Raw genomic sequence first — 25,814 nt, 5'->3', positions numbered from 1 at the left:
AAGTTTGTCACTACCGAAACGAAAGTTAAATCCGAAAAAATCACTAAGTGTGGAGGCCAAAATCGTCCCCCCAAAAACCTGTTAGGAGTACGTTTCAGGCAATTTAGAGTTGATTGGTAGTACTTTGTAGTGACTTTTTTTTTTCCACCATTGGGTCACTACCGAAACGAAAGTTTGTCACTACCGAAACGAAAGTTAAATCAGAAAAAATCACTAAGTGTGGAGGCCAAAATCGTCCCCCCAAAAACCTGTTAGGAGTACGTTTCAGGCAATTTAGAGTTGATTGGTAGTACTTTGTAGTGACTTTTTTTTTTCACCATTGGGTCACTACCGAAACGAAAGTTTGTCACTACCGAAACGAAAGTTAAATCCGAAAAAATCACTAAGTGTGGAGGCCAAAATCGTCCCCCCAAAAACCTGTTAGGAGTACGTTTCAGGCAATTCAGAGTTGATTGGTAGTACTTTGTAGTGACTTTTTTTTTTCACCATTGGGTCACTACCGAAACGAAAGTTTGTCACTACCGAAACGAAAGTTAAATCCGAAAAAATCAGTAAGTGTGGAGGCCAAAATCGTCCCCCCAAAAACCTGTTAGGAGTACGTTTCAGGCAATTTAGAGTTGATTGGTAGTACTTTGTAGTGACTTATTTTTTTCACCATTGGGTCACTACCGAAACGAAAGTTTGTCACTACCGAAACGAAAGTTAAATCCGAAAAAATCATTAAGTGTGGAGGCCAAAATCGTCCCCCCAAAAACCTGTTAGGAGTACGTTTCAGGCAATTTAGAGTTGATTGGTAGTACTTTGTAGTGACTTTTTTTTTTCACCATTGGGTCACTACCGAAACGAAAGTTTGTCACTACCGAAACGAAAGTTAAATCCGAAAAAATCACTAAGTGTGGAGGCCAAAATCGTCCCCCCAAAAACCTGTTAGGAGTACGTTTCAGGCAATTTAGAGTTGATTGGTAGTACTTTGTAGTGACTTTTTTTTTTCCACCATTGGGTCACTACCGAAACGAAAGTTTGTCACTACCGAAACGAAAGTTAAATCAGAAAAAATCACTAAGTGTGGAGGCCAAAATCGTCCCCCCAAAAACCTGTTAGGAGTACGTTTCAGGCAATTTAGAGTTGATTGGTAGTACTTTGTAGTGACTTTTTTTTTTCACCATTGGGTCACTACCGAAACGAAAGTTTGTCACTACCGAAACGAAAGTTAAATCCGAAAAAATCACTAAGTGTGGAGGCCAAAATCGTCCCCCCAAAAACCTGTTAGGAGTACGTTTCAGGCAATTTAGAGTTGATTGGTAGTACTTTGTAGTGACTTTTTTTTTTCACCATTGGGTCACTACCGAAACGAAAGTTTGTCACTACCGAAACGAAAGTTAAATCCGAAAAAATCACTAAGTGTGGAGGCCAAAATCGTCCCCCCAAAAACCTGTTAGGAGTACGTTTCAGGCAATTTAGAGTTGATTGGTAGTACTTTGTAGTGACTTTTTTTTCACCATTGGGTCACTACCGAAACGAAAGTTTGTCACTACCGAAACGAAAGTTAAATCCGAAAAAATCACTAAGTGTGGAGGCCAAAATCGTCCCCCCAAAAACCTGTTAGGAGTACGTTTCAGGCAATTTAGAGTTGATTGGTAGTACTTTGTAGTGACTTTTTGTTTCACCATTGGGTCACTACCGAAACGAAAGTTTGTCACTACCGAAACGAAAGTTAAATCCGAAAAAATAATTAAGTGTGGAGGCCAAAATCGTCCCCCCAAATACCTGTTAGGAGTACGTTTCAGGCAATTTAGAGTTGATTGGTAGTACTTTGTAGTGACTTTTTTTTTTTCACCATTGGGTCACTACCGAAACGAAAGTTTGTCACTACCGAAACGAAAGTTAAATCCGAAAAAATCATTAAGTGTGGAGGCCAAAATCGTCCCCCCAAAAACCTGTTAGGAGTACGTTTCAGGCAATTTAGAGTTGATTGGTAGTACTTTGTAGTGACTTTTTTTTTTCACCATTGGGTCACTACCGAAACGAAAGTTTGTCACTACCGAAACGAAAGTTAAATCCGAAAAAATCAGTAAGTGTGGAGGCCAAAATCGTCCCCCCAAAAACCTGTTAGGAGTACGTTTCAGGCAATTTAGAGTTGATTGGTAGTACTTTGTAGTGACTTTTTTTTTTCCACCATTGGGTCACTACCGAAACGAAAGTTTGTCACTACCGAAACGAAAGTTAAATCAGAAAAAATCACTAAGTGTGGAGGCCAAAATCGTCCCCCCAAAAACCTGTTAGGAGTACGTTTCAGGCAATTTAGAGTTGATTGGTAGTACTTTGTAGTGACTTTTTTTTTTCACCATTGGGTCACTACCGAAACGAAAGTTTGTCACTACCGAAACGAAAGTTAAATCCGAAAAAATCACTAAGTGTGGAGGCCAAAATCGTCCCCCCAAAAACCTGTTAGGAGTACGTTTCAGGCAATTCAGAGTTGATTGGTAGTACTTTGTAGTGACTTTTTTTTTTCACCATTGGGTCACTACCGAAACGAAAGTTTGTCACTACCGACACGAAAGTTAAATCCGAAAAAATCATTAAGTGTGGAGGCCAAAATCGTCCCCCCAAAAACCTGTTAGGAGTACGTTTCAGGCAATTTAGAGTTGATTGGTAGTACTTTGTAGTGACTTTTTTTTTTTTACCATTGGGTCACTACCGAAACGAAAGTTTGTCACTACCGAAACGAAAGTTAAATCCGAAAAAATCAGTAAGTGTGGAGGCCAAAATCGTCCCCCCAAAAACCTGTTAGGAGTACGTTTCAGGCAATTTAGAGTTGATTGGTAGTACTTTGTAGTGACTTTTTTTTTTCACCATTGGGTCACTACCGAAACGAAAGTTTGTCACTACCGAAACGAAAGTTAAATCCGAAAAAATCATTAAGTGTGGAGGCCAAAATCGTCCCCCCAAAAACCTGTTAGGAGTACGTTTCAGGCAATTTAGAGTTGATTGGTAGTACTTTGTAGTGACTTTTTTTTTTCACCATTGGGTCACTACCGAAACGAAAGTTTGTCACTACCGAAACGAAAGTTAAATCCGAAAAAATCACTAAGTGTGGAGGCCAAAATCGTCCCCCCAAAAACCTGTTAGGAGTACGTTTCAGGCAATTTAGAGTTGATTGGTAGTACTTTGTAGTGACTTTTTTTTTTCCACCATTGGGTCACTACCGAAACGAAAGTTTGTCACTACCGAAACGAAAGTTAAATCAGAAAAAATCACTAAGTGTGGAGGCCAAAATCGTCCCCCCAAAAACCTGTTAGGAGTACGTTTCAGGCAATTTAGAGTTGATTGGTAGTACTTTGTAGTGACTTTTTTTTTTCACCATTGGGTCACTACCGAAACGAAAGTTTGTCACTACCGAAACGAAAGTTAAATCCGAAAAAATCACTAAGTGTGGAGGCCAAAATCGTCCCCCCAAAAACCTGTTAGGAGTACGTTTCAGGCAATTCAGAGTTGATTGGTAGTACTTTGTAGTGACTTTTTTTTTTCACCATTGGGTCACTACCGAAACGAAAGTTTGTCACTACCGAAACGAAAGTTAAATCCGAAAAAATCAGTAAGTGTGGAGGCCAAAATCGTCCCCCCAAAAACCTGTTAGGAGTACGTTTCAGGCAATTTAGAGTTGATTGGTAGTACTTTGTAGTGACTTATTTTTTTCACCATTGGGTCACTACCGAAACGAAAGTTTGTCACTACCGAAACGAAAGTTAAATCCGAAAAAATCATTAAGTGTGGAGGCCAAAATCGTCCCCCCAAAAACCTGTTAGGAGTACGTTTCAGGCAATTTAGAGTTGATTGGTAGTACTTTGTAGTGACTTTTTTTTTTCACCATTGGGTCACTACCGAAACGAAAGTTTGTCACTACCGAAACGAAAGTTAAATCCGAAAAAATCACTAAGTGTGGAGGCCAAAATCGTCCCCCCAAAAACCTGTTAGGAGTACGTTTCAGGCAATTTAGAGTTGATTGGTAGTACTTTGTAGTGACTTTTTTTTTTCCACCATTGGGTCACTACCGAAACGAAAGTTTGTCACTACCGAAACGAAAGTTAAATCAGAAAAAATCACTAAGTGTGGAGGCCAAAATCGTCCCCCCAAAAACCTGTTAGGAGTACGTTTCAGGCAATTTAGAGTTGATTGGTAGTACTTTGTAGTGACTTTTTTTTTCACCATTGGGTCACTACCGAAACGAAAGTTTGTCACTACCGAAACGAAAGTTAAATCCGAAAAAATCACTAAGTGTGGAGGCCAAAATCGTCCCCCCAAAAACCTGTTAGGAGTACGTTTCAGGCAATTTAGAGTTGATTGGTAGTACTTTGTAGTGACTTTTTTTTTTCACCATTGGGTCACTACCGAAACGAAAGTTTGTCACTACCGAAACGAAAGTTAAATCCGAAAAAATCACTAAGTGTGGAGGCCAAAATCGTCCCCCCAAAAACCTGTTAGGAGTACGTTTCAGGCAATTCAGAGTTGATTGGTAGTACTTTGTAGTGACTTTTTTTTTTCACCATTGGGTCACTACCGAAACGAAAGTTTGTCACTACCGAAACGAAAGTTAAATCCGAAAAAATCACTAAGTGTGGAGGCCAAAATCGTCCCCCCAAATACCTGTTAGGAGTACGTTTCAGGCAATTTAGAGTTGATTGGTAGTACTTTGTAGTGACTTTTTTTTTTTCACCATTGGGTCACTACCGAAACGAAAGTTTGTCACTACCGAAACGAAAGTTAAATCCGAAAAAATCATTAAGTGTGGAGGCCAAAATCGTCCCCCCAAAAACCTGTTAGGAGTACGTTTCAGGCAATTTAGAGTTGATTGGTAGTACTTTGTAGTGACTTTTTTTTTTCACCATTGGGTCACTACCGAAACGAAAGTTTGTCACTACCGAAACGAAAGTTAAATCCGAAAAAATCACTAAGTGTGGAGGCCAAAATCGTCCCCCCAAAAACCTGTTAGGAGTACGTTTCAGGCAATTTAGAGTTGATTGGTAGTACTTTGTAGTGACTTTTTTTTTTCCACCATTGGGTCACTACCGAAACGAAAGTTTGTCACTACCGAAACGAAAGTTAAATCAGAAAAAATCATTAAGTGTGGAGGCCAAAATCGTCCCCCCAAAAACCTGTTAGGAGTACGTTTCAGGCAATTTAGAGTTGATTGGTAGTACTTTGTAGTGACTTTTTTTTCACCATTGGGTCACTACCGAAACGAAAGTTTGTCACTACCGAAACGAAAGTTAAATCCGAAAAAATCACTAAGTGTGGAGGCCAAAATCGTCCCCCCAAAAACCTGTTAGGAGTACGTTTCAGGCAATTCAGAGTTGATTGGTAGTACTTTGTAGTGACTTTTTTTTTTCACCATTGGGTCACTACCGAAACGAAAGTTTGTCACTACCGAAACGAAAGTTAAATCCGAAAAAATCACTAAGTGTGGAGGCCAAAATCGTCCCCCCAAATACCTGTTAGGAGTACGTTTCAGGCAATTTAGAGTTGATTGGTAGTACTTTGTAGTGACTTTTTTTTTTTCACCATTGGGTCACTACCGAAACGAAAGTTTGTCACTACCGAAACGAAAGTTAAATCCGAAAAAATCATTAAGTGTGGAGGCCAAAATCGTCCCCCCAAAAACCTGTTAGGAGTACGTTTCAGGCAATTTAGAGTTGATTGGTAGTACTTTGTAGTGACTTTTTTTTTTCACCATTGGGTCACTACCGAAACGAAAGTTTGTCACTACCGAAACGAAAGTTAAATCCGAAAAAATCACTAAGTGTGGAGGCCAAAATCGTCCCCCCAAAAACCTGTTAGGAGTACGTTTCAGGCAATTTAGAGTTGATTGGTAGTACTTTGTAGTGACTTTTTTTTTTCCACCATTGGGTCACTACCGAAACGAAAGTTTGTCACTACCGAAACGAAAGTTAAATCAGAAAAAATCATTAAGTGTGGAGGCCAAAATCGTCCCCCCAAAAACCTGTTAGGAGTACGTTTCAGGCAATTTAGAGTTGATTGGTAGTACTTTGTAGTGACTTTTTTTTCACCATTGGGTCACTACCGAAACGAAAGTTTGTCACTACCGAAACGAAAGTTAAATCCGAAAAAATCACTAAGTGTGGAGGCCAAAATCGTCCCCCCAAAAACCTGTTAGGAGTACGTTTCAGGCAATTCAGAGTTGATTGGTAGTACTTTGTAGTGACTTTTTTTTTTCACCATTGGGTCACTACCGAAACGAAAGTTTGTCACTACCGAAACGAAAGTTAAATCCGAAAAAATCATTAAGTGTGGAGGCCAAAATCGTCCCCCCAAAAACCTGTTAGGAGTACGTTTCAGGCAATTTAGAGTTGATTGGTAGTACTTTGTAGTGACTTTTTTTTTTCACCATTGGGTCACTACCGAAACGAAAGTTTGTCACTACCGAAACGAAAGTTAAATCCGAAAAAATAATTAAGTGTGGAGGCCAAAATCGTCCCCCCAAATACCTGTTAGGAGTACGTTTCAGGCAATTTAGAGTTGATTGGTAGTACTTTGTAGTGACTTTTTTTTTTTCACCATTGGGTCACTACCGAAACGAAAGTTTGTCACTACCGAAACGAAAGTTAAATCCGAAAAAATCATTAAGTGTGGAGGCCAAAATCGTCCCCCCAAAAACCTGTTAGGAGTACGTTTCAGGCAATTTAGAGTTGATTGGTAGTACTTTGTAGTGACTTTTTTTTTTCCACCATTGGGTCACTACCGAAACGAAAGTTTGTCACTACCGAAACGAAAGTTAAATCCGAAAAAATCACTAAGTGTGGAGGCCAAAATCGTCCCCCCAAAAACCTGTTAGGAGTACGTTTCAGGCAATTCAGAGTTGATTGGTAGTACTTTGTAGTGACTTTTTTTTTTCACCATTGGGTCACTACCGAAACGAAAGTTTGTCACTACCGAAACGAAAGTTAAATCCGAAAAAATCACTAAGTGTGGAGGCCAAAATCGTCCCCCCAAAAACCTGTTAGGAGTACGTTTCAGGCAATTTAGAGTTGATTGGTAGTACTTTGTAGTGACTTTTTTTTTCACCATTGGGTCACTACCGAAACGAAAGTTTGTCACTACCGAAACGAAAGTTAAATCCGAAAAAATCACTAAGTGTGGAGGCCAAAATCGTCCCCCCAAATACCTGTTAGGAGTACGTTTCAGGCAATTTAGAGTTGATTGGTAGTACTTTGTAGTGACTTTTTTTTTTCACCATTGGGTCACTACCGAAACGAAAGTTTGTCACTACCGAAACGAAAGTTAAATCCGAAAAAATCATTAAGTGTGGAGGCCAAAATCGTCCCCCCAAAAACCTGTTAGGAGTACGTTTCAGGCAATTTAGAGTTGATTGGTAGTACTTTGTAGTGACTTTTTTTTTTCACCATTGGGTCACTACCGAAACGAAAGTTTGTCACTACCGAAACGAAAGTTAAATCCGAAAAAATCACTAAGTGTGGAGGCCAAAATCGTCCCCCCAAAAACCTGTTAGGAGTACGTTTCAGGCAATTTAGAGTTGATTGGTAGTACTTTGTAGTGACTTTTTTTTTTCCACCATTGGGTCACTACCGAAACGAAAGTTTGTCACTACCGAAACGAAAGTTAAATCAGAAAAAATCACTAAGTGTGGAGGCCAAAATCGTCCCCCCAAAAACCTGTTAGGAGTACGTTTCAGGCAATTTAGAGTTGATTGGTAGTACTTTGTAGTGACTTTTTTTTTTTCACCATTGGGTCACTACCGAAACGAAAGTTTGTCACTACCGAAACGAAAGTTAAATCCGAAAAAATCACTAAGTGTGGAGGCCAAAATCGTCCCCCCAAAAACCTGTTAGGAGTACGTTTCAGGCAATTCAGAGTTGATTGGTAGTACTTTGTAGTGACTTTTTTTTTTCACCATTGGGTCACTACCGAAACGAAAGTTTGTCACTACCGAAACGAAAGTTAAATCCGAAAAAATCACTAAGTGTGGAGGCCAAAATCGTCCCCCCAAAAACCTGTTAGGAGTACGTTTCAGGCAATTTAGAGTTAATTGGTAGTGCTTTGTAGTGACTTTTTTTTTCACCATTGGGTCACTACCGAAACGAAAGTTTGTCACTACCGAAACGAAAGTTAAATCAGAAAAAATCACTAAGTGTGGAGGCCAAAATCGTCCCCCCAAAAACCTGTTAGGAGTACGTTTCAGGCAATTTTGAGTTGATTGATACTACTTTGTAGTGACCTTTTTTTTTTCACCATTGGGTCACTACCGAAACGAAAGTTTGTCACTACCGAAACGAAAGTTAAATCCGAAAAAATCACTAAGTGTGGAGGCCAAAATCGTCCCCCCAAAAACCTGTCAGGAGTACGTTTCAGGCAATTTAGAGTTGATTGGTAGTACTTTGTAGTGACTTTTTTTTTTCACCATTGGGTCACTACCGAAACGAAAGTTTGTCACTACCGAAACGAAAGTTAAATCCGAAAAAATCACTAAGTGTGGAGGCCAAAATCGTCCCCCCAAAAACCTGTTAGGAGTACGTTTAAGGCAATTTAGAGTTGATTGGTAGTACTTTGTAGTGACTTTTTTTTTTCACCATTGGGTCACTACCGAAACGAAAGTCACCTGAATTTAGCGTGGAAGCAGAAGACACGGTGAAGGGGAGGTGAAGGAGGCGCTTCTGTTGTTGTTCTTCTGGCGACGCAGAGAGCTGCAGAGTTTTAATGGCGGCCCTTCGTGTTGTTTCGGCGAAACCCGTCGGCGTTCGGTGTCGGTGGTGCGCACGGTAAACGGTACGAAGCTGTTTCCCCTTCCGTTGTGGCCGAAATGTGGTGAGTAGAATTAATTATGTTGCGAGGTGGAAAATATGTAGTGATCAATGAGAGGTGCCCTACGCCACCCGTAAATTGAGCGCGCACGCCGTGGCTACTGTGGTGGCGAGATGTGGTGTGTCGGTGTTGTGTTTACTCGACAACAGAGCTGTGGGTATAGCGTCAGCAGGGGGGCGGAAGTCACTCCTCGATTATATAAGTAGATATTGTGATGTCACGTGAAGCTTGACCAATGTTAGGTGTTCAGAGACCATGTGCCCATGTATGGAGCTGGACGGACACACACACGGACGGACAAAGCTGGACGGACACACACACGGACGGAAAAAGTGAAAACATACTCTCCACCATGCCTTCGGCCTGGCGGAGACAATAGATACTGTAAAAAAACATGAACATGAACCTAACTAACCCTAAGTCGTCAAAAAACATGAAAAGATGGGTTTTGATTTCAAAACATCTTTATTGACATCTTTATTATTCAATGCATATGAATAAACATCTGTCAAAAGGATTTCCATTGTGTGTCTGTGTGTGTGTGTGTGTGTGTGTGTGTGTGTGTGTGTGTGTGTGTGTGTGTGTGTGTGTGTGTGTGTGTGTGTGTGTGTGTGTGTGTGTCTGTCTGTCGGGAGGAGAGCATATATAATTATTACAGAAAAACAAAATCAATAATAAATTAATTAATACAATTTTGAATTAACCATACAACTAAAATAACATTAAAGGTAGGGTAAGTGATATTTTTGTTGGTATTTTTTAATTTATTTGTTAAAAAGGTTCAAGTACTATATTCTGATAGTAATCATTGCTATAGAGCGTTTGTTCGGTCACATGGGTCTCTCCAGCTCTTTAGTAAACAGAATATAGCACATTTTCAGGTAGGTGACAAACTTTAAGCCAATCAGGAGAGAGCACTGAAAATGCATTTTATGTTTAATAAAGAGCTGGAGAGACATGGGAGACTCCTTTTATTGAGCAAACACTCTATAGGAATGAGTACTATCACAATATAGAGCTATTAACACTTATTTTAACCAAAGTAAATCACACCCTACATTGTTGTTATAGTATATGTATAGTTTTTAATCTCAAATAGTGTCGTTTTGTGGTGTCTTGTCCTTTGATAACACTCAGGCAGGGTGTGGTGTTAGGGTTAAATTCTTACCCTCTGGTAACATTCTGGCAGGGTGTAGTGTTATATAGGGTGGTGTCAGGGTATATTCTTGTGGTGATAGGGTTAAATTACCATTCAACCAGGGTGTGCATGGTCTATAGAAGGTGGAGTTCCCTGCATCAGGATCCTGATCCACTCCCTCAACAATGGATCCACAATGAGGTCAAGCACAAAGGTCATAGGTCACAAACCGATGCACACAGTGATATTTACAATCCATTCATTTCACTGTTGCTCTTTTACAACAGTAGAATAATGATCTGACCTACAGCCATAGACAGAGCAGCCAGAGCGGTCACACTGGGGCCTGTGGGGTGGTGGGGAAGATTATTATAGTTTAGCGCCCAATGTTGGGTCAACTACGGCCCTTTGTGGGTGATTCAGATTGCACCTCTAATGTACAACTGTGTTCAAAGAAGTTAACAACTAACATTAATCCATTAAAGAGGTGGTGCCATGGTTTTGCACTTTTTCTGTTTTTCATGTGTCTATGAGGTTGATAGAACTTCATTAAGGCCCCCGCTGGTGGTTTTATGGTGTTTCATGTCTTCTCTGACTATTTGGAGTTTTTTCCTGGAGGCTGAAACCTTGAGAGTCAAACGTGCCAATCCAAAAACAGGGGCATAGTGACATCACAGAGCCCCCAAAAAACATACCCTCCCCCTCATTATCATAACACAACAGGTGTGGGCATGAGGAGGAGGAGGGACTAGGACAGGTGGGTGGTGCTAAGGTGGTGGAGGAGGTGCGAACCAGGCATACTTAATGAACTGGAGGCGTGTCCACATAAAAACATTTTTGTATGTATATATACACACACACACACACCACCCACACACACACACACACACACACACACACACACACACACACACACACACACACACACACACACACACACACACACACACACACCGTTTTCAGAAAATCTTTATTTACCAGGTAAACAATGAACCTAGTATCTGTCTAAATATCATGCTATCTAAATTAACATTTTTAACATTGTGGTCAAGAAAAAACAAGCCCAAGTAACAAACACATGAGAACAAATGACCAGGGTATGTCTGCATGGTCGTCATATCTAGGTCAGTCACTAGCATCAATGGAACAGAATGTGGAAGGGTCTCACGCTCTTTTCTCCTCCAGGCTAGTGTGTTAGTCCAGTGGTTCTCAACCCTTTCAGGCCGTGACCCCCCAAAATAATCATATTTCTGGGGACCCCCACCCTGATAAGCATTTGGAATTGCAGGAGTTGACTCGGTTCCACAGAAATTTACTTTGACTCGGTTCCACAAGCTCACAACGCGAGGTGTTGTGAGCTTGTAGATCGGCTATTTTCTAAATGTTTGCTTCTTTCTTACATTATTTGTAAAAAAAAATGTGTAGGTATTAAATTAGCTGGGGACCCCCCCACCCAAAAATCATGTGGGGACCCCCCTGGGGCCCCACCCACAGTTCGAGAACCACTGTGTTAGTCGACCAGCCACAGCCCACTTTGTAGTTACTAATGTCAGTTGGTTATGGTGGAAATACTGAGTGAAGGAGTACAGGGAGAGTGAAGTGCTAAGGGCTGAGGTTCAGTCTGAAGAGGTGAGTCTTCAGATTATTGCAGACTATTGAGTGATCTGCAGTTCTAACTGCAATGGTTTGCACAACCATGCAAACTTCCACAGTTTGGGAGCCAGAAGGGAGAAGAGTCTGGGACGTGTGGAGCGTTGTCCCGGATGTTTTAGGGAAGGTTCTGACCAGAAAAGTACTCACGTTTGTTACTTAAGTAAAAGTATCAATACCGCAATGTAGAAATACTACTAAAGTAAAAGTCCGGAATTCAAAATTTAATTGAGTAAAAGCACAAAAGTATTGGCATCAAAATGTACTTAAAGTACCAAGAGTAGAAAGTACTCATTACGCAAAATGTTTCCAAATGTATAGAAATCTTTTGAAAATAGCCGAAATCTATATAAGTACAATATTTGCCTCTCAGATGTAGTGGAGTAAAAGTATAAACAATTGGAAATACTCCAGTAAAGTAAAAGTACCTACATTTTTACTTAAGTACAGTGCATAAGTAAATGTACTTAGTTACTTTCCACCACTGGTTCTGACAGCTTCCCTGTGTTAGCTGATCTGAGAGAGTGGGAGGGGTTGTGGGGTTGGATCAGGCTTTGTGATGGTATGGGGGGGGGGGCTATGACTTTGGTTGCTCTGCAGGCCAGCATCAGTGTTTTGTAATCGGTGCAGGCAGCAACTGGGAGCCAATGTATGAGAACCACTGCCCTACATTGCAGTATTGATACTTTTACTTAAGTAAAGAATTCGAGTACTTTTTCCACCACTATGTCCATGTCATTAAAGTTCTCAGATAGCGTCCATACTCACTCAGAAATGTGTTCAAATGTCTCACACACTCTCTTCTCCTCCAGGCTAGTGTGTTAGTTGACCAGCCACAGTCCATCTTGTAGTTATTAATGTCAGCTGGTTATGGTAGAAATACTGAGTGAAAACCCAACACATAAACATGCTGATATACAGTATCCACACTGATATTAATCCCTAGCTCTTCATTTACCAGATTATTGAATTTATAAACATCTCTGTTTTCACCTGTCTGTCTCTCTCTCTCTCTCTCTCTCTCTCTCTCAGACTGTCTTTCTTCCTGCTTTTTTTAGTCCCACCCCCTGTCAGAACCTGCTATGTTGACTAGAGTTGATTGCCACCTGGATGCCCAATGACATTGCTTCCATGAGCTTGGTATAAATGACCAAGTAGCTGCAAGTAGTCTGCTCCCTAATGGGCCTGTGCTTTAGCCAACTAGTTAGTGCAACTGCCAGTGAAACTTCAAACCTAGGTTCAAAACCCCATTGGATACTTGTCTTTGATGTTAGAAGAAAGTTAACAAGCAGCTTGTCAAATAAATCTGGAATAATTTTTCACTTACGGGGTCGGTGGCACAAAATATCTTCAGATGGGATCCGTGCGTGGTCAAATACATATTAATTTGACATTAAACAGTATGAGAACCCCTGCCCTATATACTTCCTCAGAGGGTGGGTCATATTTGAATCCTCATTTCCTCACGTCCACATGATGTGTGTGTGACCCCCATGCCGGTGACCCCAGTGACCTTGCACCTGGGCTGAACGCACAGCAAAGTCAAAACACTGCATGTTGCTTTGGTCTACCTGCACTACATATCGTCTCTACTAGTTTTACATACTGTGGACATGTTTGCCTGAAAATGAATCTTTGAAATATGTCATAGTTTTAGAAATATACTCTTTAATGTTCAGAAAATTATAATGGAGGTCAATGGAAGATTTTGGGACCTAAAAAAAACACGTTTACCTAGAAACTCCATTCACACTGTTTTATAATTCAGCTTACTGTGGACACACATATTTGAACGTTTTACTTTGAAATGTTTTGTAGTTTTTGAGATATTTAACTTTTAAAACTTACATCTGAAAACTTTGGCACCTCGGCCTCGCTGTTCCTTCATACTTTAACCTATAAACTTGATTCACAATTAAACAATTCTGGGATGTCAGTACCATGGTCAGTATCATGTCACAGGGCTGTGACAGGGATGTCAGGCCCTGTGTTCTTCTTTTTAGTTAATAAAATGTTATTTTGTCCAATCTGTATTGTAGAGTATGCCAATACAATATAACCTCTACAATTGGGGTGGTTGTATTTGTGCTCACTGCTCCTCTATTGAGTCATTTAGATCCTGTGTCTGGTTTGACATATGCATTTTGACCTCATGACCTTATGGCACTCAATTTGGCCTTATGCATCATAATAACAAAAACACATAGCAAACGTGAAAGCTCACTGGCTCTAAATAGACGTGAAAGCTCTCGGGCTCTAAATAGACAGTACACCTAGTAGCAGAATATTTTACCACAGTGACTAATAAACTGAGAAACATCGTATCAATGCACAGACAGTGACTGCCCAGAGAGGACAGGCTGTGCTCTCACTGCAGTCAAGGATTGGTAGAGACAGAGCTTCCCTTCTTGACCACATGTTAATTATTAATATAAAGTGCTAATATAAGGATACAAGAAAAGAAAAGGGTGATGGCAGTCCCCTACTTGTTGTATAAGGATACAAGAAAAGAAAAGGGTGATGGCAGTCCCCTACTTGTTGTATAAGGATACAAGAAAGGAAAAGGGTGATGGCAGTCCCCTACTTGTTGTTGGATGAGAAAGCCGAATGTCAATAACAATGACCAACCTTCATCAAAAAGGTCTCAAATACTAACTATTAAAGGGTTAACTCATGTATACATTGCTTACAAATGAGCGGAGATCTGACTGGACGAAAACCATAAGCCTCCATGACAATTAGCCTGATTTATACTTAATTGTACGAACGTGTCACACATTTAAAAAATCTCACAACACATCGGATGTAACGCTTGTATCATCGGCTATTTTTGGCAAAGCATAAATTAGGCAATACTGTTCAACTGCGGTAACAGCACGACCACTTAATATCGTCTATAGTTACGAAATGGCAGATCTACAAACTCCAGGTCCAGGCCTTGGAGATGGAATTCTTCCAAAGCAGCACCGCCATGACAGCTCAATTTCCCCCGTCGGATCAATAAAAGTATTTTCCTTCTGGGCATGTTGCTCAAAGAATTAGGCTACAATATTATTGTTGTTGGGCAGAAACCTATCCTAACCTATTACCTACATCTTTAAATCAGCATCATAAACATTTAATATTCAATTCAAACATTCAAATATAGTCCTTTAACAGAAATAATTAAACCGTTTATAATCATTTGACATTTCTGGCCACGTAGTAGCAAATCTTTTCCCTGTAGTACAAATATAACTAAGTGTAGTATGACAGCTATAGTCCCTGGGTGCTGGAAGACAAAAAGATGATTAGTGCAGGTTTACACAGTAGGTGGATGGGGGTGGAGGCGATAAGGCATTAAGGAGCCTGACAGCCTCGGGGAATAAGCTTTTACAGAGGCTAGTTCTGGCCATGTTGCTGTACCTTCCGCCAGATGGCAGGGGACGAAGAGGTTATTTTGAGGGATGGGAGCAGCCATCCACACTGCTACAGGCCTGGCAGTCGCAGCGTTGTTCTGTTCGGGAGGGAGGGGAGGGGGTGCCGATGATGTCTTCAGCGGTGCTCACTATCCTACTATGGCCTTGCATCCATCTCGTGGACTCTTTCACACTTTCTAGTACTTGGCTGGTGAGTCTAGTGAACTTGCGAGCCCTTCAACACACATCTTGGCAGAGCTCACACAGCACTTTGCTTTAAGTGATGACATCAATCAAAGTTGTACAGCCTGTTGTGCAATTTCATGAAATGCTGCTGTTTGTGCGGCTGCTGATAAGCCTGTTTGAGAGCACCAGACAGCAGGGGAAGGCGATCCCTGGGCCATTAGATTGTGGTACATTCTTCCAGTACCTGACAGAACTTGTAATATTGACAGGCGAAAATCTAACCCAACACTCCTGTAAGCAATGAAGAAGTATAGGCCATATGTGTGGAATTAAGACAAAAGCAAACATTATGTATTGTTCACAATGGCAGTGTCAAAAGCTACAAAACAAGTTAAAAGACAAAGCGTAATCAGCTACACTTACCGACACACGTTGCAGAGTTTAAGTCCCATAGCCAAAGGAAACAGGACTATCGGCTCAACGTGTTGAATAACCCGTCCACACCGCTGTGATTGGCTTAGAAGCATCCAGCCCCTGTATACTGTATATTGATATAAATGTATATAAAATCACCAATGAGAGAGAGAGACATACAGTGGTAGAAAAAAGGACGAAAGAGTCGAAATGTTATTTAACAAATTCACATTGTTTCTTTAATTTTTGGGTAAAAATTAGGACTTTGAACTCACAACCTGGAGAACATGAAAGTGTTATCCTAATGATCCAGTCAGTATACTCTGCCGTGTTGGAGGGATTCACACCTTAGTTTTCAAGTAAGAAAGATTTTAACTCTGAAAGTGCATTTGTATTAGATGCAATTGTGAACAACAGCCAAGTTACTTATGTAACTTGGCTATTGTTCACAATTGTATCCATTGGCCAATCATACGGTTGGTTCACTGCAGCTCAACAGTCAGTGTGAGGGGTGGTCAGGAGATGTCTATGAACTCTGTATCGATGTTGAGATGAGACTTGAACTACAACAAGATCTATGGATCTTTAAGAATGAATCTTAACAATCAAGCCACATCTTCCTGTACAGTATGTAGTCCTGTCCTGACTCCCAAGCACTTGCTCCTAAATGCTAACTGTTACAAATCTTGGCTCAGTACTTGGTAACAAAATGAGAGAGTCCACACAGGGTCAAAACACTTTTTATTTTATTTATTGAACTAAATAATTAAATATGGAAAAGTAAGAATAATCAGCATCATGTAGTCAATGGTGTAGTGTGTGTATATGCATGTGTGAAGTGTTGTATAACAGACTCTGTGAAAACAGAGGAGGCAGCCAGATCTCTCCTCAGATGGAAACTATCACACTGATGGGCCCAACCTGGACACTGCTGGAAAAACAGACATGCATCAGCAATTGGACAATTGGAACCATTTAGACACCAATGTGAATAGAATAAGAGAGAAAGAGATAGAAAAGAGTGACAGAGGCCCGTCACATAACTAAGTAAGAGTAGAGATAAGACAAGACAAGACAAGACATGAACCTATAACCTTATGTTCCTGCATGTGCTTTGACCAAGTTACAGTAGAGTCAGTGAATATACCAATTTCTATACTGATCTATACTGAACATGCAAGAGCAGGGACAAGACTTAAACCAAAAGCTCAGTCAGAATTGCATGCATGTGGCTTGATGGTTAAAGTTCATGTATGTATTATTGTGTTATTTTGAATACATAGGACAGCAATGAAAACAAGTCCCCTGGACTTTTTTTGTGCTATCCTTTTTAACCTTAATGTCTAGTGTACCACGTTTACATTTCTGACTAAATTCAATCAATCAATCAATGCTTAGAGATCGATGTTGCTGGTAGGTTCAAAACTCTCATCTTGAAACTTAAACTTAGTCAAACTCGCACCTCCAAAGGCACTTTCTGCCCATAGGGGGTGCCCAGGGTCCATATCAATCTTTTGTGTCCATTGCAAATTCAGCCAATACTCCAATGCACTCCGTATTTGTGTGAGCATGTGTGTGTGCGTGCGTGCGTGCGTGTCTGTGGGGGGGGATATGTGTGTACATATCATGAACAACACATGCTCGTCACACACGCACATCTCCAGAGTGTCCGACTCTTATGTCTACAGATGAAAACGACCTACCCATTGCCGACAATTGGGAGTACAGCCAGATAGGCCCACTGCAGTGGTGAGTGCTGCTGGATATTGACGGTGTGGTTCTAAGCTGTTAGAAATAAAGAGAGACTTTTGTCAGCTTTGAGGTGCTGGAGACGTTAGCACCCCGTGGGTCTGTGCACCAGCGTTACTCGTCCCCATAGGTGTGTGCAGTGCACCAGGGTGCCGTGCAATTGAACCAACACACTGAGAAATGCAGGATGAAATCTACAATTCCAAGGGATCATATATACTGTATGTATCTTTTTATGTATATATCTGTGTGTGTGGGGGGGGGGGGGGCTTCACTGAACGGAGGAGAGACACGGTGGGTGGGAGGAGACGCAGAGGAGTCGAGGGAAGTTCACTGCTGTTCCGTGAGAGAACTCAGACATTGACATCTAAGTAGCTGAGCTGGAGCTGACCTCGGCACTTTGGAGGATTCCAGGCCTCCCACAGAGAAGCTCTCCCATGACAGGGATCCAGCATAATGCCTGCGGCACTTCAAAGTAGATGGAGGCTCTCCTTTACAGTGAGGATCAGCTGTGAACTTGGCATCAGAACCTGAATAAAGTTTCTGTGTATTCATTGATGGAAAAAGTATTTAAAAGTATTGGTATCAAAATGTACTTAAGAAGAAAGTAGAAAGTATTCATATATGCAGAATGTCCCATTTCAAAGGTTTCAAATGTATACAAATCTTTTGAAAATAGCAGATCTACAAGCTCACTATGCGTTGTGATGCGACACGCTGTGAGCTTGTAGATCAGCTATTTTCAAGTGGCAGAAATGTGTATACTGTAGGGCTGAAAGTTTTCAAATACATGTAGTGGAGTGAAAGTATAATATTTGCCTCTGAGATGCAGTGGAGTAAAAGTAAAAGTAGGCTATAAAAAAATGGAAAGCAAAGCTGTGTCTCACATGCCTAAAATTATGCATTGTTTCTCTCTGTTCTAAGAGACCTTGAACCATGAAAGAGCTCTTGTTTGAAAAGGAGTACATGTCTATGTTCTTTTCAAACTTTTTTATAAACTAAATATATCCTCGAAGTGACACATTCAAGGATGGGGCCTGCACATAAATTATTACACAAGAACTTCTGTATGCACCTGTAACATTTGATTCCACATGCATTTCTATTATACCACACACATCTTTATTGTCTCCGCCAGGCCGAAAGGCATGGCGAGAGAGTATGTTTTACCCCCTGTCCGTCCGTCCGTGTGTCCGTGTGTCCGTGTGTCCGTCCGTCCGTCATTCGATCTGTCTGTGTACAGCTAATCTCCGGCACCGTTGGCTTGCTCGCAGCCAAACTGTGCACACACACTCCCTGGATACCAGAGCAGAACCTCTGCCCCAAATTGTTCACAGGGGCCTGTTATAGCGCCACCAGGAGGCCGATTTGTGCAAAACACATTTTTTGACAGTACTCCTACAGATTTTGTCCAAAAATCCCACAAATCGGTACACAGTATCTCTATAGTCATTAAACGAAACGGGTCTTTCAGATTTCTCAAATTCCATCCTGATTGGCTAAAAATGTCTTCCAAAGTTTGCAGGAGTACACCGTTTTGAACAAAATGCCTCAAATCATGAACACAGCATGCAATTTCCGTGAAATTTTGCACGCACATTCCCATTAGGCCGAGGAAGAACTACCATTTGAACATTTTCAAATCAGCCTCATGGTGGCGCTATAACAGGCCGATTCGTGTTTTTACCTATAATTGCACCGATCTGTGTACAACTTTGTATGCACACTCCCTATAGGTCAAGGAAAAACCTTTGCCCTGCATTTTTCACATCTGCCTTTTATAGCGCCACCAGGAGGCCGACTTGTGTAAAACACATTTTTTTTATACTACTCCTTCCAATTGTATCCAAATTTCACGCAAATCGGTACACATGATCTCTATAGTCATGTGATCACGACGGATGTGTTTGATTTTTCATATTCCATACTCATTGTTTAAGATTGACATCTAAAGTTTGCATTATTAGCTTGTTTTGAACAAAATTCTGCAAATCATGAACGCACCGTCCAATTGCGCTCAAACTTTTCACGCACATTCACACTATGTTGAGAAACAAATGCCACCCTTTTTCATATTGGCCTGTTATAGCGCCACCAACAGGTCTAATTGAGCGAAACACATGTTTTTAACAAAATGCCTCAAATCATGAATGCAGTCAGTGTCCGATTGTCGTGCAAGGCCTAAGAAGAAATGGCACCCTTTTCACGTTGGCCTATTATAGCGCCACCAGGAGGCCACAATAGCCTACCTGACCTGGCGGAGACCTGTGCTCCGAGGAGCACTTTTTCTAGTTTATTATCTTTTATAACCATATAGTTTTTATTATTGCATAAAAGGTGGTTTAGCAATTAATGATTCTTTTTGCCAATAATCAGCCAAGACATCCCCAAAAGGGGGAGGGGGGGGGGGGGGGGGGATGATGAGGTACGTACATGCAGGTGTCTGTTGGGAAAGGTTCTTATGGTCTCATTAGACCAGTGGTTCTCAAACTTTTTCATGTCAAGGACTCCCAAATTGACACTTAGTGCGGATTCACACTGCGGCCTTGGAACCAGCCTTGAGGCTGGTAGGAAGGAATACCTGGGAAGGAATTGGTAAAGCGTGTGCACTTTGTGAGAAGTTTTATAAGGTTTTCAATAGGGGGCGAGCCTAACTTGTTTGCAATGTTTTTTAAAAAGTTATACCCTTACCTAATACCATTCCAAAAATCTAAAACTTCTCACAAAGTACACTTATAATAGATGCTAGCTTTACCAATTCCTTCCCAGGTATTCCTTCCAACCAGCCTCAAGGCTGGTTCAAGGCCGCAGTGTGAATCCGCCCTTATTAGCCCGCGGACCCCCATTTCAAAAGATATACCAAGGACCCCCATAAGAGAAGATTTTTACCACTCTAGCAGTGATTTTCAACCTAATTAATTTCAAGGACCCCCAGTTTGACATGCATTAGGCTACGGACCTCCATTTAATGACATTTCTATCTCTTCAACCCCAATTTATACTGCAAAATCAATGTTAATTTAATTCTGAGAGTGTACAAATGGAACCAAATGGACCGTTAGGGTCCATTTGGTTCCATTTGTACATTCTCAGAGTTACAGACCCATTAGGGTCCATTTGGTTCCTAACTATCTATCATTTAGCTGGGGACCTCCTGGAACTCCCTCAAGGACCCCTGAGGGTCCCCGGACCCCACTTTGAGAACCAATGCATTAGACTGAGATGATAACAATCATCAAACAATCGTGAATGAAATTAATTCATGTATGTTCAATATTACATGAGGAGTGTTTGTAACAGCGAGCTGTATTCCCACTGGCAAAGACAAAGAGATAGGCTACTAAAAAATGCATTAAAAGTGTAAAATCACAAAGGAGCAAGATATTGGTTGCAGATCTGACATTCTGATGTTCATGCTCTGATTTGTATTCTGTATATTTTCCTTTTAGTCTGAGGTATCGTGGAGGGGTGGGGGGGTGGGGGGGTATCTCTCTCTTGTGACTGTAAACATTTGCTATCTGTCACTTCGATGTCCTCTGTGTCATGTCCCTGTAGTTATTCATCAACGCTAATGCAGTTTCAGAATTACCAATGTGGGCTCACACACTAATGCTGCACACCCACACAAGGACAGAGTGACGCACACATGTACACACACGCACGCACACAGACTACGTACAAACTGAGATTGAATTAGCTAACTTTGGGCTTTGCTTCTTTTAGTGGTTAAAGTGAAGTATTTTCAGTGAGTGAGTTTTACTGTGCATCCATGAAAAGCCCACGGGGCAGTGTACGTAGCCCGCTCATGAGTCAGTTCTAGATTGTGGTTTGAAGCATGAATGTGTTCTGCAATAACAACATCAACCAATGCTCACAGCAGAGCAGAGGGCAGGACAAAAGTATCTTTTCCACGTAGAATGTCAGAAAAACAAAATAATTTGAAACCTGGCGTTTCAACTAACGTGACAATTTTACATCCGGTACCTAAATGGTAAATGGTGCATTTATATAGCACTTTTATCCAAAGCACTTTACATAAATTGTGCATTACATTCACCCATTCACACACACATTCATACACCAATGGCAGAGGAAACCATGCAAGGCACCAACCTGCTCATCGAGAGCAATTAGGGGTTCAGCGTCTTGCTCAAGGACACTTCGACATTAACTCTGGGGGAGCCCGGGATCGAAACTGGGAACCTTGCAGTACCCATCTGGCCGCTGTAGTGGCCACTCTACCCCTGAGCCACTGCCGCTCCAAAATGCCGGCAAACTTCCCACAAATTTCCCATAAATTCTCAGTCGATTTTAATCTTTTCACACACCGTGCTTGTAAATTATTTTCCCAGTTCACGTTACGTGTAGGCTATCATTTTTTTGGGGGGAAAATAAGAGTGAAATACTTGTATATTTTTTGTAGAAGTATTTGTAGTGATTTGTACTTGACCATGGCAGCTGAAGACACGTTGCACCAGCCCCGGTTTATAGACTGCCTCCCAAAGCCTGGAAGGATGATTTTTTTCTGAGATTGGCTAGTTCGTTGTTAGGCCAACCGGACGAAAATGGTGTAACTTCATCACTCAGACATTCGCGTTCATATGGATTGTCCTGCTGTTGTATTACAGATTGTTGTGTCCAAAACCGTTCCTATTTTTTTTTATATATTATAATAAAACATTGTGAAAATAGCTGATCTACAAGCTCATGAGTTGCACCGCAACACGTTGTGAACTTGTAGATCAGCTATTTTCACAACTTTTGTGTGACACTCTTGTATGACAAATTATGGCATTCATATACGAAGAAACGTACGGAAAATAAATAGGGAGATACAAGGTTTCTGCCCGACAGCGACGAGCTGAAAAATGCATTGTAATGCCTCTGACAGGCGTTTCAGATAGGCATAAGGGATTTTCGTGACTAACGTCAGGTTTTGAGATATTCCGAATTTGAGTCTTCAGAACGATTCCATCACTCTCCCATCCTCACTTCACACACTGATACACCCTTGAGTTCTCAGAGCAGACCATCTGCTCTAGACAGGGATTCATCAAATCTCTGCAGGCATTTTGCTGAAAGACCCTGCACTCTCTAGAAACTTCCATATTTGCACATTTGAGGACGTGAAACAATTTCTGTTGTCTTTCAAATATTTGTTTATTTAATCCATTAAGACCCGAGGCCGATTCTGCAAATGTCTTCCATATCAGTGTTTCTCAAACTTTTTCATATCAAGGACCCCCAAAATTATATGTATTTGGCCGCATCTCAAAATATTTAGTTCCAGGGACCCCCTGAAGCAAAGATTTGAGTTAAAAATGTTCGCTGTAATTAAAACATTAAATATATTCAAAGATTTGTCACAAACTTTCAAGATAAAAAAAAAAATAGCAGATCTACAAGCTCATGAGCTAAGTATACATGTATCTGCAATGTTTATAATAGCCAACCAATGTGCTACAGTATATATAGCTAAAATCTAAAATGATACAGATGCTTTCCCGTTTTAATGGATTTAACACTAATTTTACTATGGACTACGAATGTACCCTGCGTTACCCTGGTTAAAAAGGCACAAATCAATATTGTTGTGTACATGCATGGTTAGACAGTGAATACTATAAACAAGCAGTACAGTTTCCATTGTGGCTAGTGAAGAAAGTACAGCACGTCTCAAATGATATTATTCACTTAGAGTTGGTGGTTTTGCCATGTGGAGAGAGCATGTAGACATTGTTGGAACATTCAACATAGAGCTGACCATAACTGAAGCACTGTGACTGGAGGTTGAGGCCACATGCGTAGATAGTAATTTTTGGGCAGAATATTTGTATGGGTTGAAATATAGCCTAATAGCCTAATACACTGTTTGTCAATGCCGCTTCCACAGACTACCAGGGCTCCAAATGGACCCATACAAGTCTGTAACTTTTTGGTTCCGTTTGTACCCTCTCAGAGTTAAATGAACACTCCAGATAAAAAATGTTTTTTTATTTTTTTTATTTTTTGAAGTATCAAATGGGGGTCTGTGGACTAATGCATATCAAACTGGGGGTCCTTGACATTTTTTAAAGGTTGAGAATCAGTGGCCTAATATATGATATGATGGTTTGAGAATTGGAAACTTGGCATATACTACTGTGGGGATGTTCATAGAAAAGTTGTTAATGTCAAGCAGCTGTTTTGGAGTGGGTACTGGGTATGTGTGTGCCATGCCATGTTTGAGCCGTTTTGGCAAACTGTACGTGTATGTGTGTGTCACTTCGTGCCGCGCTATGAGCTTGTAGATCTGCTATTATTTGTGAAAATGTGTGCAAATCTTTGAAAATATATAGTTTTTAAAGCAAACATTTTTAACTCAAATATTTGCTTCATGGAACAACATATTTTGAGATGGAGGTCGGCAGCCAAACACATATAATTTTGGGGATCCTTGGCATGAAAAAGAATTAGAATCGCCCTGAGGTCTTAATGGGTTTATAATCTCTGTCGTAGTTTGGGATCCCAGAGACTTCATTTCTAATTCCACAGCCAAGGTATAGCGTCTTGAGTTTTCAGCCTCCAGAGAAGTATGTATGTCGGTTTATCTGTCCGCCTGACCTGTCTCATAGAGTTATAAAGTTTCATCTACTCACATTATGGGGTATGCACAACGTGGGGTCCTTGAAGGGGTTCCAGGGGGCCGCCAGCGAAATGTGCCAATATAACTTCAAAATCAGTTTAACCACTTTAACCCTATTTTATACTACTGCTACTACTGCTATTCCTCAATACTCTACAACACTCTGGATGTTATTGTGCCATCTCCATCTCCTCTGTGTTGTCCCTAATCCCGTCCTTCTCTTTGCATGGGTCCTCCCTCCTACTCTTTTCCTGTAACTGAGAGTTATGGCGGTCCTTGAAATTAAACCGTTTGAGAACTGCACTAAACTGACCTGCCAGGCTGCTCTCACGGCGGCTTACAGGTCACGGGATGTGTGTGAATTAGCACAAAGTCACTAAAAACCAAAAAAGTAACAAACCCTCACCGTGGCAGCCTTCATTCCTATTGCGCGGTTTCTGTTATATACTCTGCAGACTCCACCCTTCCATTACCAATTAACCAACCACAGTATAAAAGCAATCCACCCAAGATGCTCCCAATGTACAAATCAGCTAACAGCCACCGCTCAATCAGATCTTCAGGCACCAATCATCCCCCCATAACAGCATCTTCCTGTGCAGATAAACAAAAAAGATATTAAAGAGATTCCAGTCACAACAGAATGTGCACCTTCTGTGTGGCTGGGAATCTACACATGTTACAACCAACTATTCATTTAAATATGAATGTGTACCATAAACTATATCCTACTGCTGAACTACAACTTAAATATTTGGGGAAAATAATTCTGCAAGAGGCTACACAGAGTGACACTAGAATGATGCGCAGTATTTCTCTACAACAGAAGTCATTATGGCAAACAACCAAAATCATATCACACACAGCTAAAATAATACTTGGGCTTTGCGTTTAGCCCAAGCAAACACAGGACGCTATGCAGCAGAGCCTGTAAACGGCATGCACTTTACTGTACTGGCAAGCTGATGTTGATGCCAAACCAATCTGTATTGTGCTCAGAAATCCCCGCTTGATGGAGCACCGCAAAAAGCCCACTTTGGTTTTGTTCATTTGACATGCTAAAAATGTAATTAGAAACAAATGCACACACGCACGCACACACATGCACGTGCACACACACACACACACACACACACACACACACACACACACACACACACACACACACACACACACACATGCGCGTGCACACACACACACACACACACACACACACACACACACACACACACACACACACACACACACACACACACACACACACACACACACACACACACACACACACAAACACACAGGCATAGAAAGACAGAAAACATACAGGATTCACTTGGTGGTGGTCAGGAGGAAACAGGACTCCATTATTGAGGTCAACTGTCATCCTTCACCTTATGAAATGGCTCCCAAGGTTAGTGCAGGGTCCACTCACCGGTCAGGAAGCAGATGCCTTTTCCAGGGTTCAACGGCCACCCTTGAACCACTTAAATGGTTCCCATGGCGACCGTAGCGGCGATGGCTGGTGTTATCCAGTGTTAAGTGGTTCACAGACCCACTTGCAGCTCGTGCTACAGGTGGAAACAGGGATGTGCAGAGAACGTTATTAGAGGGGCAGGGGCTGCAATTTTCTAAAAGGGCACTTTCGGCCAGAATGAAATTTCTGTTTTGACATTTCTATCCTGAAAATCCATCTATCCTTTTTACGGGTAAAAGGTCAGGGGCTCAAGCCCCCTTTGATGTCAGTCTGTGCACGTGCCTGGGTGGAAAACCAGCCATCACTGTCGGGCGGAAGCCGTGTACAGTATGTCCAAAACTGTTATTT

Source organism: Gymnoscopelus microlampas, assembly GCF_963454915.1.
Source record: "Gymnoscopelus microlampas genome assembly, chromosome: 14".
NCBI lineage: Eukaryota > Metazoa > Chordata > Actinopteri > Myctophiformes > Myctophidae > Gymnoscopelus > Gymnoscopelus microlampas.
Note: the sequence above shows the minus strand (reverse complement) of the source record.